The 14,537-nt window shown below is 39.4% G+C and overlaps 1 pseudogene across 1 annotated transcript; it reads right to left on the reverse strand.

The window, feature by feature from the left end:
* Window positions 1-198: 198 nt before the first annotated feature.
* LOC117260824 (uncharacterized) lies at window positions 199-14,051 on the reverse strand (annotated as a pseudogene). Its single transcript, XR_013491854.1, has 13 exons — window positions 13,646-14,051; window positions 11,646-11,966; window positions 11,225-11,482; window positions 10,916-11,134; window positions 9,748-9,948; window positions 7,342-7,392; window positions 6,441-6,761; window positions 5,995-6,252; window positions 5,774-5,905; window positions 3,551-3,871; window positions 3,154-3,411; window positions 2,845-3,063; window positions 199-1,882 (listed from the first exon to the last, which is right to left on the reverse strand). The product of XR_013491854.1 is annotated as an uncharacterized LOC117260824 (transcript).
* Window positions 14,052-14,537: the final 486 nt, after the last annotated feature.

Here is a 14,537-nt window from a genome sequence, read left to right on the forward strand (position 1 = left end):
TAGTGATGTGAGAAATGCACCAAAGCGATTGAGAAAAACTGTAAAGACAAATGCCCTAAAATATGAAAACACTTCTGACATTGCACCTGCAGCAATAAACAGTCGTATCGTACACTTAATATCTGCTGAAGCTGTTTCAGTGAAGACTCTAAAGACAGTTACAGATATATGATCACTTTTTATTGATCGTTGTTTTCCCTGAAATGTTTACATGTTGTCAACACAGAGTTTTACTGAATACAGAATTATCCATTAGCAACAGTAACGCCTCGTTTTATTCAGTTCTCTGCAGTCATTAAAGGTACAGTCCGTGATCAACATGTCAACACAAGGACTTAAACAAATTAACTGATGACACATGACTCAGTGATTGACAAGTTTTTAATGAATAACACTAGAAAGCAACTAAATTAAAGTCTTTAATAATAAATGCTTTGGTAGTGGTAGAGCAGGCGCCCCATGTACAGGCTGTTGCCGCGGCGGCCCGGGTTCAACCCCGGCCTGTGGCCCGTTGCTGCATGTCACTCCTTCTCTCTCTCTCCCCCTTCATGCTTGTCTGTCCTATACATTAAAGGCTAAAAAGCCCCCCAAAATAAAAAAAATAATAATAAATGCTTTGAAAGGTTTTCCATAAACATGGAAGCAAAACAGACCTGTATTAGTAAATGTAATCAAATCAGAATAACACAAACTATTATTTACATAATTCAATCTTTAAGAGTTAAACCCTTTAATCATATATGAGAATATTCCCCTTATCTATATGGTGTACAATCAGAGTTTGGGCTTCAATAAACATGGTTACAAACATGCTGTGACTGCAAAATCACATTTAAACACACATAAATATTTACAGTCACTACATCAAGTATCTATACAAAAGTGAGCACAAATTATCTATAAAACCTTAACTCTTGTCTTCTGAGAAAAATATCTGTTTCCAGTTTTGGACATTGTAATGACAATGTGGAAATCTACAGTAAAATAACTTCCAAATGGCATCAAGATTAGTTGCACCAGTGGTGTAGTGGACGGTATGCTCAGGTATACAGAGTGTACCCACCTCTTTCTCTGGCTGTTTACAGTTTACCCGCCTATCAGCCAAAAAGCCATTGAAATATATAAGAGAGTATCCCCACTTCCTCCCCAGTAACCTGCCCATCTACTTAGTAGTACACCCACCTCATCAGCTACCACCACATCACTGAGTTGCACCACTTAAATGACAGTATTTGCTTAATTCACAATATCACATGCTGTTTGAGGATAAACTGTGTGTAGAGCTGTGGGCGTCTAGATTCTTGTTTACTCTCCAGAGGCAGTGGTGCACTGAATCTCAAAACAAGACAGTCCTTTCACTGAGATTATTCTATATAAAGGATCTGACTTTCACCAAATCAACAACTAGTGAAGTGACCGAGTGAAAACAGTTTGACTCAGGATCATAGAACTAGAGTCATAACCTTTGTTCTGTCACAGCGTCCATAGTGATTCAAATGTAGAAAACACTCACAGGTCTTTTTGTAAGAACGTTTTCATAGTGAGCTGCTGAGCAGAGGGCAAAAGTAAAGTAGAGAGGAATAAGAGAGAAGAGAATTTTCACTCAAAACTTGATCTTCACACCCATAAAGACACATGGCTGATCACAGCAGATAAGAGACGACACTAAGGCGTTGGTTTCACACGTTACTGTAAAGTTCAGATGCAGAACTTCTCACTTCAACCATCATTACAGAGTTCTCTTCATGTCCCCTCTTACAGCGGACGCCAGAGCCTGCAGCCATCTTGTATTTCTTTTTCTTCCAAGCAAAAAAGACGCAGATCCCAATTAACACAAGAATCACCACAGCTGCTCTCACACCACATATGAGCAGGGAGTGATCTGTTTGGATAAAGAGACACAAAACAACACCGGTCAAGTTAGTGCTGTGATAGGAGAGTTAGTTTTCACCTACTTAAATGCCAGGGTTCATCTCTGCTGGAGAAAGTCTGATTGACGTGTGTAGCTTAAAAGGCTAAATTCTTTATTTTGCATGTAAGATGACATAGAGTGATTACACTCAACTTCAGGCGAGCAGAAATGATCAACATTTGTACTGAGTAACAGAAATCACATGTGTCAAATTCATCTCAAAAAACCATCCTTCGAAAAGGTAAATGAAAACATCTTCAGTCTCAGTCTAGAGGAGAGGTGAACCCCTGACTCATAAACAGTGACTGTAACATGCTATTATTCTGGTATTATGCTATATCCATTCACAATTCTCTCTCTATCCCACTCCCACCACTTCCACAAATCAGCTGACTATGGGTGTTCCCTTTCTCGGTGCGCTGATCAAACTTTGCCACGATCTCCTTCAGCCACTCATGTTGCTGCTGCCGAACTTTAAATCTGTTCTCCTCTCTGCTCCTGTCGGCTGTCACTCCTCCACCCTATTCACCTCCAGTCACCTCATCCAGAGCCCAGGACATGCTTATCAAAAGCCCATTCCTCTTCACATCCAGATCCTCAGCTTCCTCTTCATCTCATCTCATCTCATCTCATCTCATCACCGCCATTACCATCCCAGAGTACTCGCAATGATGACAACAAGGGCTGAGTGCCAACAGGTGAGAATCCCAATCCTGAAGATGGGATTTGCGACAGGAAACGGACCAGTAACAATCTTAAAAGGGACAACATCCAACATGTCAGGATGATGCTCTGAATTGTCAGGGACTACTCTTAGACTCAGGGAACAAAGACCAAAGAACTGATTTACATAATGAAAACTTGAATCTTACTGTGTCTGTTTGGTTGACACAAAATAAAATGAGTACTGTGAAGCTTTAAGTCCTACTTACCATATGGGCCATCATTGCTGGGAGGAGTCACAGATTGATTGGAGGATGTGATATTAGTGCTGGGGTTGAGTATGCTGACAGTCTCCTTACCCACAGTGGATGTTGCTGCAGTTGTGGTAGGAGCTGTTGTTGGCTCAATACACAGGGTGTTATTGGCTGCAAACACCCACTGTGATATGTGCGTCGCATTGGGTAAGGTGCAGTTAATGAATATGAAGCCTGAAGGAAAGAAACACATCACTGACTGATGTACAGTTAATCATCGGTGTCAAAATCATCAAACTGTTTATTACTCATGTTCTCACTCACCACAGTTAGTCATCTTCATTTCTTTTGAGACACTGCTGACATTATTCCTGACTGAGCAGACCAGTTGTCCTGAGACGTGTTGTTTCAGAGTGATGTTGGTGGTCTCAGTGTTTCCAGAGAGGAGCTCAGCGTCTGTCAGTGTGTGTCCATCCAGAGTCCAGCTGTACTGAGGACTGTCCCCTCCCTCAGAGGAGCAGGACACCCTCATCTCTCCCTGGGACAGACACTCAGAGACCAGCAGGACAGAGGACACAGGAGCTGAAGGAAACACACTCAGATGACTTTTCATATAGTTTCAGGCATAGATACACATATTATGTAGAATATCATATAGCAATAGAATATGACGTGAATGTCTATCAGTGTTAATAAATTTCCCAGGAAAAAAGTTATTTACCTTGAATAGACAAATGTAGAGTCCGCTGCTCTGATATCCGTCCATTTGAATCAAATATTGTAAGTTTATATTCCCCACCATCACTCCAGCTCAGGTTATTGACCCTAAATGTTCCATCACTGGGAGTAAATGATGATCTGTTTTCTATCTCATTAGACACAATCAGATTCTTTCTCCCATAAAGTATTCGTGTTGTTTTGTTTGACCATCGGTATTGATATATTTCTGAGGCGCTGTCCATCAGCCGGAGGACCACAGTTCCTCCCAAAGCTCCATAACACTGAGCTCCATCCTGTCTGCCATCACAGGAGGTTTCCACACCTGGAAATGAAAAATTAAAAAATTAATAAATAAATAAAAAAAATGAGATAGAAGATTATGAATAATAGTATTTTATTCCATTAATTTTTGAAAAACTCAAGAACCAAAAACAATTTATGGGATTTATGCTTCTCTCAATGCAGACAGTGAAGTGTTCTGGTGCAGGAGAGCCAAAAACAAATATTTGACAGAAAATCATTTCTCTTTAGGACTCGTGTACAAAGTTCCCTCCTCTTAGCAGTAGGCTACATTTAGTGATTGAGCTGCATTTGCAATCCTCCCTTTTAAGTTCTGTAACTGAGTGAGAATAAAATCAGTCTAGAATACTGAATCTTTAAGTTACTGTCATGTGTAAATAATAGTTATACACAAACCATCACTTAAAATCAGAGCAGAGAAAACTGTCAGTTTGTGTCAACATCATAGATCTATGGCAGTCAAGTGAAGACCAGAGCTGAAAAAACATATTTAATAGTATCTAATTCATTTATGTGTCATGATTCTTCCCAGTGTGGGTCAGTATATCAGCTGCAACACATATCAATGAAGATGATGTACTTGAAAATACTGTCACAGCTCACCATGAGAGACTCCCAGTATCATCAGCAACAGTCCGATCACAGCTTCCATGTCTCCTCAGACTCTATTGACCCAGTCAGCAGCTTACACACAAAAGTTTCTACTTTATTTAACAGCAAACATGCACACACTAACTGAGCAGCCTGAAATGTCTTCTCTTAGTGATCAGCAGGAGAAAGGAGGCAGATCATTGTGGCCAACTGGTCACTTCCTCATTTATGTTGAGAGCAGTCTGACTAGATGGCATGACAGCCTTAAAAACATGCTGAAGTTCTGTGTTTTATGATTAGATGTTAATTTAGTCATACAAAACCAGGAAATTCTGTCATTGTTCTCAGAAAAAAGTGAAACAAAGTGTCTGTTCTTACACTATATAAACCATAAACACAGCTTCTCCCACAAAGTCGTCTCTTTTTTTTCTGTTATGTCCTGTTCAATCATCCTCCACATTTGACAAAGATGAACGTATGGATTTTAAGATTAAAACTCTTGCACAATGTGTGCATATGCACAGTGTGACATCTTTTTATTTTCAATAAACTGAGTGGGAAATGAGACATTACAATGTAAGACACAAGATATTTCATTACTAATACTTTCACTATTATATATACACAGGCAATGATATGTTACTGGTTCTGAAAACAACTATGAAGTCTCTGTAACTGACGTGAAACACAAATGTCTCAAAAAAAAACCCAACAACAACAAAAGCAACAATATGTCATCCCAAGGTGCCAAAATATGGACATTCACACTGTGCTGTTGGCCCACAGTGGTCTGAAAGTCATGCTACTCTGTACTAACCTCTGCACTGTTCCTGCTTTAAAGTTCACCTCTACAGTTCCTTGTCACACTCTCTCTGTCTCTGTGGTCTCTTTAGACTCTGTCGCCCTCTACTGACAGCTGTTGATGAAAAGCAGCAGGCAATCACAGCAGATGATAGACAACACTAAGGCCTTGGTTTCACACGTTACTGTAAAGTTCAGATGCAGAACTTCTCACTTCAACCATCATAACAGAGTTCTCTTGATGTTCCCTCTTACAGCGGACGCCAGAGCCTGCAGCCATCTTTTATTTCTTCTTCTTCCAAGCAAAAAAGACAGAGATCCCAATTAACACAAAAATCACCACAGCTGCTCTCACACCACATATGAGCAGGGAGTGATCTGTTTGGATAAAGAGACACAAAAATCGGATGTTAAGTTAAGACTGTGACAGGAGAGTTCGTTTTCACTTACTTAGTAACCAGGGCTCATCTCTACAGGAGGAAGTCATAGTTTGACTGGCATGTGATATGTGAGTGGAGGGTTTTATGGACACTTGTCACTTGTACAGTTTCTGTGGTCGTGGTAGGAGCTGTTGTTGGCCCAATACACAGGGTGTTATTGGCTGCAAACACCCACTGTGCTATGCGCTTCCCATTGGGTAAGATGCAGTCAACGAATGTGAAGCCTGAAGGAAAGAAACAGATGAGTTTAATCATCAGTTAATCATTCATGCCCTAAATCATCAAACTGTTGTCTGCTCATGTTCTCACTCACCACAGTCAGAAATGTTCATTTCCTTTGAGACACTACTGACTTTATTCCTGACTGAACAGACCAGTTGTCCTGAGAAGTGTTGTTTCAGAGTGATGTTAGTGGTCTCAGTGTTTCCAGAGAGGAGCTCAGCGTCTGTCAGTGTGTGTCCATCCAGAGTCCAGCTGTACTGAGGACTGTCCCCTCCCTCAGAGGAGCAGGACACCCTCATCTCTCCCTGGGACAGACACTCAGAGACCAGCAGGACAGAGGACACAGGAGCTGAAGGAAACACACTCAGATGACTTTTCATGTTAACATCTTGGTCATTTTATACAGTTTCTGATAAAGAACAGGCCAGACAGAGATACAGATGAGATATATGTAGAATATGAGATATAGTTTAGCAAGAGAATATGACATAAATGTTTATCAATGTTACTAAATTTCCCAGCAAAAAATGTATTTACCTTGAATAGACAAATCTAGAGTCCGCTGCTCTGTTATTTGTCCATTTGAATCAAAGACTGAAAGTTTATATTCTCCTTCATCACTCCAGCTCAGGTTTTTGATCCTAAATGTTCCATCACTGGGAGTAAATGATGATCTGTTTTCTATCCTGTTCGACACAATCAGATTCTCTCTCCCATAGAGTATTACTGTTGTTTTGTTTCACCATTGGTATCTAGATATTTCTGAGGCGCTGTCCATCAGCCGGAGGACCACAGTTCCTCCCAAAGCTCCATAACACTGAACTCCATCCTGTCTGCCATCACAGTAGGTTTCCACACCTGGAAATAAAAGATTTTAAAAAAAAACAAGAGATAGAAAATTCTGAATAATAATATTTTATTCCATTAATTTTTTGAAAAACTGAAGAACTGAAAAAATATATGGGATTTATGCTTCTCTCAATGCAGACAGTGAAGTGTTCTGGTGCAGGAGAGACAAAAACAAATAATTGACAGAAAATCATTTCTCCTTAGGACTCGTGTACAAAGTTCCCTCCTCTTAGCAGTAGGCTACATTTAGTTATTGAGCTGTGTCTGCAATCCTCCCTTTTAAGTTCAGTAACTGAGTGAGAATAAAATCAGTCTAGAATACTGAATCTTTAAGTTACTGTCATATGTAAATAATAGTTATACACAAACCATCACTTAAAATCAGAGCAGAGAAAACTGTCAGTTTGTGTCAACATCATAGATCTATGGCAGTCAAGTGAAGACCAGAGCTGAAAAAACATATTTAATAATATCTAATTCATTTATGTGTTATGATTCTTCCCAGTGTGGGTCAGTATATCAGCTGCAACACATATCAATGAAGATGATGTACTTTTTAACGAGACTTGAAAATACTGTCACAGCTCACCATGAGAGACTCCCAGTATCATCAGCAACAGTCCGATCACAGCTTCCATGTCTCCTCAGACTCTGTTGACCCAGTCAGCAGCTTACACACAAAAGTTTCTACTTTATTTAACAGCAAACATGCACACACTAACTGAGCAGCCTGAAATGTCTTCTCTTAGTGATCAGCAGGAGAAAGGAGGCAGATCATTGTGGCCAACTGGTCACTTCCTCATTTATGTTGAGAGCAGTCTGACTAGATGGCATGAAAGCCTTAAAAGGATGCTGATGACAAAAAGTAAATAAATAAACAGAAGTCTGGAAGTGGTTTCTGAAGTTCTGTGTTTTGTAATTAGATGTTACATTTAACCACACACTACCAGGAAATCCTGTCATGCTACTCAAAAAGAAGTGGAACACAGTGTCTTCATACAGTGTAGTAACCATAAACACAGCATCTCCCACAAGACCTTTTCTTTTTTCTGTTATGTCCTGTTCAATCATCCTCCACATTCGAGACAGATGAACATATGGATTTTAAGATTAAAACTTTTACACAGTATTAACATGTGCAAAGTGTGACATCTTTTTATTTTCAATAAACTGAGTGGGAAATGAGACAACATGACAATGTAAGACACAAGATATTTCATTGCTAATACTTTCACTATAATATATACACAGGCAATGATATGTTACTGGTTCTGAAAACAACCATGAAGTCTCTGTAACTGACGTGAAACACAAATGTCTCTAAAATAAGATAAAATGTAAAAAAACAAACAAACAAAAAACAAAAGCAACAATATGTCATCCCAAGGTGCTAAAATATGGACATTCACACTGTGCTGTTGGCCCACAGTGGTCTGAAAATCATGCTACTCTGTACTAACCTCTGCACTGTTCCTGCTTTAAAGTTCACCTGTACAGTTCCTTGTCACACGCTCTCTGTCTCTGTGGTCTCTCTAGACTCTGTCGCCCTCCACTGGCAGCTGTTGATTAAAGACAAATGCCCTAAAATATGAAAACACTTCTGACATTGCACCTGCAGCAATAAACAGTCATATTTTACACTTAATATCTGCTGAAGCTGTTTCAGTGAAGCCTCTGAAGGCAGTTACAGATATGTGAACATTTTCCACTGATCGTTGTTTTCCCTGAAATGTTTACATGTTGTCAACACAGAGTTTTATTGAATACAGAATTATCCATTAGCAACAGTAACGCCTCTGTAAACCAGTAGAGGGAAACCTCACACCCACTAACTCTGATAATGAGTCTGGACGTTTTATTCAGTTCTCTGCAGTCATTAAAGGTACAGTCCGTGATCAAAATGTCATCAAACAGCCTCAAACAAATTAACTGATGACACATGACTCAGTGAGTGACAGGTTTTGAATACATAAGAACACTAGGAAGAAACTAAATTAAAGCCTTTAATAATGAATGCTTTGAAAGGTTTTACATAAACATGGAAGCAAAACAGACCTGCATTAGTAATTATAATCAGATAAGAGAAACACAAACTATTATTTACATAATTCAGTCTTTACGAGTTAAACCCTTTAATCATATATGGGATTATTCATCTAATTTATATGCTGTACAATTACAGTTTGGGTGTCAATAAACATTATTAAACACACATTAAATATATACAGTCACTACATCAAGTACCTATATACAAAAGTAATGCAATAGTGCAATGAGAATGTGGAAATCTACAGCAAAATAACTTCCAAATGGCATCAAGATTAGTTGCACCAGTGGTGTAGTGGAGGGTATGCTCAGGTATACAGAGTGTACCCACCTCTTTCTCTGGCTGTTTACAGTTTACCCGCCTATCAGCCAAAAAGCCATTGAAATATATAAGAGAGTATCCCCACTTCCTCCCCAGTAACCTGCCCATCTACTTAGTAGTACATCCACCTCATCAGCTACCACCACACCACTGAGTTGCACCACTTAAATGACACTATTTGCTTAATTCACAATATCACATGCTGTTTGAGGATAAACTGTGTGTGGAGCTGTGGGCGTCTAGATTCTTGTTTACTCTCCAGAGGCAGTGGTGCACTAAATCTCAAAACAAGACAGTCCTTTCACTGAGATTATTCTATATAAAGGATCTGACTTTCACCAAATCAACAACTAGTGAAGTGACCGAGTGAAAACAGTTTGACTCAGGATCATAGAACTAGAGTCACAACCTTTGTTCTGTCACAGCGTCCATAGTGATTCAAATGTAGAAAACACTCACAGGTCTTTTTGTAAGAACGTTTTCATAGTGAGCTGCTGAGCAGAGGGCAAAAGTAAAGTAGAGAGGAATAAGAGAGAAGAGAATTTTCACTCAAAACTCGATCTTCACACCCATAAAGACACATGGCTGATCACAGCAGATATGAGACGACACTAAGGCCTTGGTTTCACATGTTACTGTAAAGTTCAGATGCAGAACTTCTCACTTCAACCATCATAACAGAGTTCTCTTCATGTCCCCTCTTACAGCGGACACCAGAGCCTGCAGTCATCTTGTATTTCTTTTTCTTCCAAGCAAAAAAGACGCAGATCCCAATTAACACAAGAATCACCACAGCTGCTCTCACACCACATATGAGCAGGGAGTGATCTGTTTGAATAAAGAGACACAAAACAACACCGGTCAAGTTAGTGCTGTGATAGGAGAGTTAGTTTTCACCTACTTAAATGCCAGGGTTCATCTCTGCTGGAGGAAGTCTGATTGACGTGTGTAGCTTAAAGGCTAAATTCTTTATTTTGCATGTAAGATGACATAGAGTGATTACACTCAACTTCAGGCGAGCAGAAATGATCAACATTTGTACTGAGTAACAGAAATCACATGTGTCAAATTCATCTCAAAAAACCATCCTTCGAAAAGGTAAATGAAAACATCTTCAGTCTCAGTCTAGAGGAGAGGTGAACCCCTGACTCATTAACAGTGACTGTAACATGCTATTATTCTGGTATTATGCTATATCCATTCACAATTCTCTCTCTATCCCACTCCCACCACTTCCACAAATCAGCTGACTATGGATGTTCCCTTTCTCGGTGCGCTGATCAAACTTTGCCACGATCTCCTTCAGCCATTCATGTTGCTGCTGCCGAACTTTAAATCTGTTCTCCTCTCTGCTCCTGTCGGCTGTCACTCCTCCACCCTATTCACCTCCAGTCACCTCATCCAGAGCCCAGGACATGCTTATCAAAAGCCTATTCCTCTTCACATCCAGATCCTCAGCTTCCTCTTCATCTCATCTCATCTCATCTCATCTCATCTCATCACCGCCATTACCATCCCAGAGTACTCGCAATGATGACAACAAGGGCCGAGTGCCAACAGGTGAGAATCCCAATCCTGAAGATGGGATTTGCGACAGGAAACGGACCAGTAACATTCTTAAATGGGACAACATTCAGCATGCCAGGATGATGCTCTGAATTGTCAGGGACTACTCTTAGACTCAGGGAACAAAGACCAAAGGAACTGATTTACGTAATGCAAAACTGAATCTTACTGTGTCTGTTTAGTTGACACAAAATAAAATGAGTACTGTGAAGCGTTGAGTCCTACTTACCATATGGGCCATCATTGCTGGGGGGAGTCACAGATTGATTGGAGGATGTGATATTAGTGCTGGGGTTGAGTACGCTGACTGTCTCCTTACCCACAGTGGATGTTTCTGTGGTCATGGTAGGAGCTGTTGTTGGCTCAATACACAGGGTGTTATTGGCTGCAAACACCCACTGTGATATATGCGTCGCATTGGGTAAGGTGCAGTTAATGAATATGAAGCCTGAAGGAAAGAAACACATCACTGACTGATGTACAGTTAATCATCGGTGTCATAATCATCAAACTGTTTATTACTCATGTTCTCACTCACCACAGGTAGTAATCTTCATTTCTTTTGAGACACTGCTGACATTATTCCTGACTGAGCAGACCAGTTGTCCTGAGACGTGTTGTTTCAGAGTGATGTTGGTGGTCTCAGTGTTTCCAGAGAGGAGCTCAGCGTCTGTCAGTGTGTGTCCATCCAGAGTCCAGCTGTACTGAGGACTGTCCCCTCCCTCAGAGGAGCAGGACACCCTCATCTCTCCCTGGGACAGACACTCAGAGACCAGCAGGACAGAGGACACAGGAGCTGAAGGAAACACACTCAGATGACTTTTCATGTTAACATCTTGGTCATTTTATACAGTTTCTGATACAGAACAGGCCAGACAGAGATAAATATAAGATATATGTAGAGTATGACGTGAATGTCTATCACTGTTAGTAAATTTCTCAGTAGAAAAGTTACATACCTTGAATGGTCAGCTGTAGAGTCTGCTGCTTTAACGGATGTCCATCTGAATTGAAGGTTTTAAGTTTATATTCCCCACCATCACTCCAGCTCAGGTTATTGATCCTAAATGTTCCATCATTGGGAGTAAATGATGATCTGGTTTTTATCATATTAGTCACAAACCGATTCTCTCTCCCATGGAGTATTACTGTTGTTTTGGTTGACCATTCGTAGCTAAATATTTCTGAGGCGCTGTCCATCAGCCGGAGGACCAGTGTTCCTCCCAAAGCTCCATAACACTGAGCTCCATCCTGTCTGCCATCACAGGAGGTTTCCACACCTGGAAAGATGTAAAAAAAAAATATAATAATAATAAAGATAACAGTTTTATCTTTTGATTTCTCCTAAATGAAGGACAATAACAGAGATACCTCTCAAATAGAAACAGTTTGCTGCAGCTGTTTCTCCCTCAGACCACGGTTTGCAAACAGGAAGTTGTTCTTGTGCAGATGAGAATTACACAGACCTGTGACCAGAGGTGAAATGTAACTGAGTACATTTACTTAAGTTCTGTACTTCAGTACAGTTTAGAGCAGTGCTGTAGTGGAGGGTACACACAAGTATACAGGGTAACCCACCTCTTTTTCTGGCTGTTTACAGCATACCCACCTATCAGCCAAATATATAGGAGAGTATACCCACTTCCTCCTCAGTAACCTTCACATCTACTTAGAAGTTCACCCACCTCATCAGCTACCACTGCACCACTGGTTTGTATCTACTTGTACGTGAGTATTTCCATTTCCTGCTACTTTATATTTTTACTCCCTTTCAGAGACAACAGTTGTAGTTTTTACTCCACATATGTTTGAAAATGTACTAGTTTCTTTGAAAATTCACATTAATAACACAAAATATAATCAACAAATAAATGATGGTGTATTATTACAGGTTAATATCAGATAAGACTTTAATGATCAGTGTGGGGATATTCACAAGCTGAGCAGTATATGAAGAACACAATATAAGATATGCATTCTGAAAATTGACATATTTGTAATGAGTACTTTTACTTTTGGTAATTTAAGTATATTTTGATGCTAATACTTAAGTACTTTTGCCCAAGTAAGATTTTTAGTGCATGACTTTTACTTGTTTTTCTATAATGTGGTGTTTGACTTTTACTTCAGTAAAAGATCTGAGCACATGTTCCACCACAGCAGGCCAGATATGAAGATACAGCTTTGTGTAGAATATGAAATGTACAGTAGTTTAGCAATAAAACATGACATGTACATTTATTAATATCACTTCACCAGAGGGTATAAGAATATATTTAACTCTGCTCCTCTGTTATTCCTCTATATGAATCCAAGGTTTCAAGAGTATAAATCAGTAAATGAAATTCATCTAGGATAGTGAAGCTTTAATTTACTGTCATATGTAAAAAATAGTTTTCCACATAGCTTAACCTGCTGACTTGCCATTCAGTGTTGAATTTTAGAAGCCCTGTTTACTTTCAATTTGTGGAGATTTAGAGCAAGTATATGCAAAAATAGCAGATTTTCTTATTATTTGTGAAGAAACAGTACCATACTGGCATACAGTAAATTTACCATAACCCATAGTTACCCTGCTGTCAGGTACTGTAATCCAAAATACTGGGATATACTGTGAAATAAATTAGGGTAGATTCTGTAAAATTACAGAACAATTAAACTGTTACAATAAATTACAGCAGATGCCTTGTAAAATAACATGAAAATGTTGGCGTCCCTGCTGCCAGTATATCACTGTTATTTTACAGTGAACCATCACTTAAAATTAGAGCAGAGAAAACTGTCAGTTTGTGTCAACATCATAGATCTATGGCAGTCAAGTGAAGACCAGAGCTGAAAAAACATATTTAATAATATCTAATTCATTTATGTGTCAAGATTTTTCCCAGTGTGGGTCAGTATATCAGCTGCAACACATATCAATGAAGATGATGTACTTGAAAATACTGTCACAGCTCACCATGAGAGACTCCCAGTATCATCAGCAACAGTCCGATCACAGCTTCCATGCCTCCTCAGACTCTGTTGACCCAGTCAGCAGCTTACACACAAAAGTTTCTACTTTATTTAACAGCAAACATGCACACACTAACTGAGCAGCCTGAAATGTCTTCCCTTAGTGATCAGCAGGAGAAAGGAGGCAGATCATTGTGGCCAACTGGTCACTTCCTCATTTATGTTGAGAGCAGTCTGACTAGATGGCATGAAAGCCTTAAAAGGATGCTGATGACAAAAAGTAAATAAATAAACAGAAGTCTGGAAGTGGTTTCTGAAGTTCTGTGTTTTATAATTAGATGTTACATTTAACCACACACTACCAGGAAATCCTGTCATGCTACTCAAAAAGAAGTGGAACACAGTGTCTTCATACAGTGTAGTAACCATAAACACAGCATCTCCCACAAGACCTTCTCTTTTTTCTGTTATGTCCTGTTCAATCATCCTCCACATTCGAGACAGATGAACGTATGGATTTTAAGATTAAAACTTTTACACAGTATTAACATGTGCAAAGTGTGACATCTTTTTATTTTCAATAAACTGAGTGGGAAATGAGACAACATGACAATGTAAGACACAAGATATTTCATTGCTAATACTTTCACTATAATATATACACAGGCAATGATATGTTACTGGTTCTGAAAACAACCATGGAGTCTCTGTAACTGACGTGAAACACAAATGTCTCTAAAATAAGATAAAATGTAAAAAAAAACAAACAAACAAAAAAAAAAACAAAAGCAACAATATGTCATCCCAAGGTGCTAAAATATGGACATTCACACTGTGCTGTTGGCTGACAGTGGTCTGAAAATCATGCTAGTCTGTACTAACCTCTGCACTGTTCC

The sequence above is a fragment of the Epinephelus lanceolatus genome, chromosome 7 (assembly GCF_041903045.1).
Source record: "Epinephelus lanceolatus isolate andai-2023 chromosome 7, ASM4190304v1, whole genome shotgun sequence".
NCBI lineage: Eukaryota > Metazoa > Chordata > Actinopteri > Perciformes > Serranidae > Epinephelus > Epinephelus lanceolatus.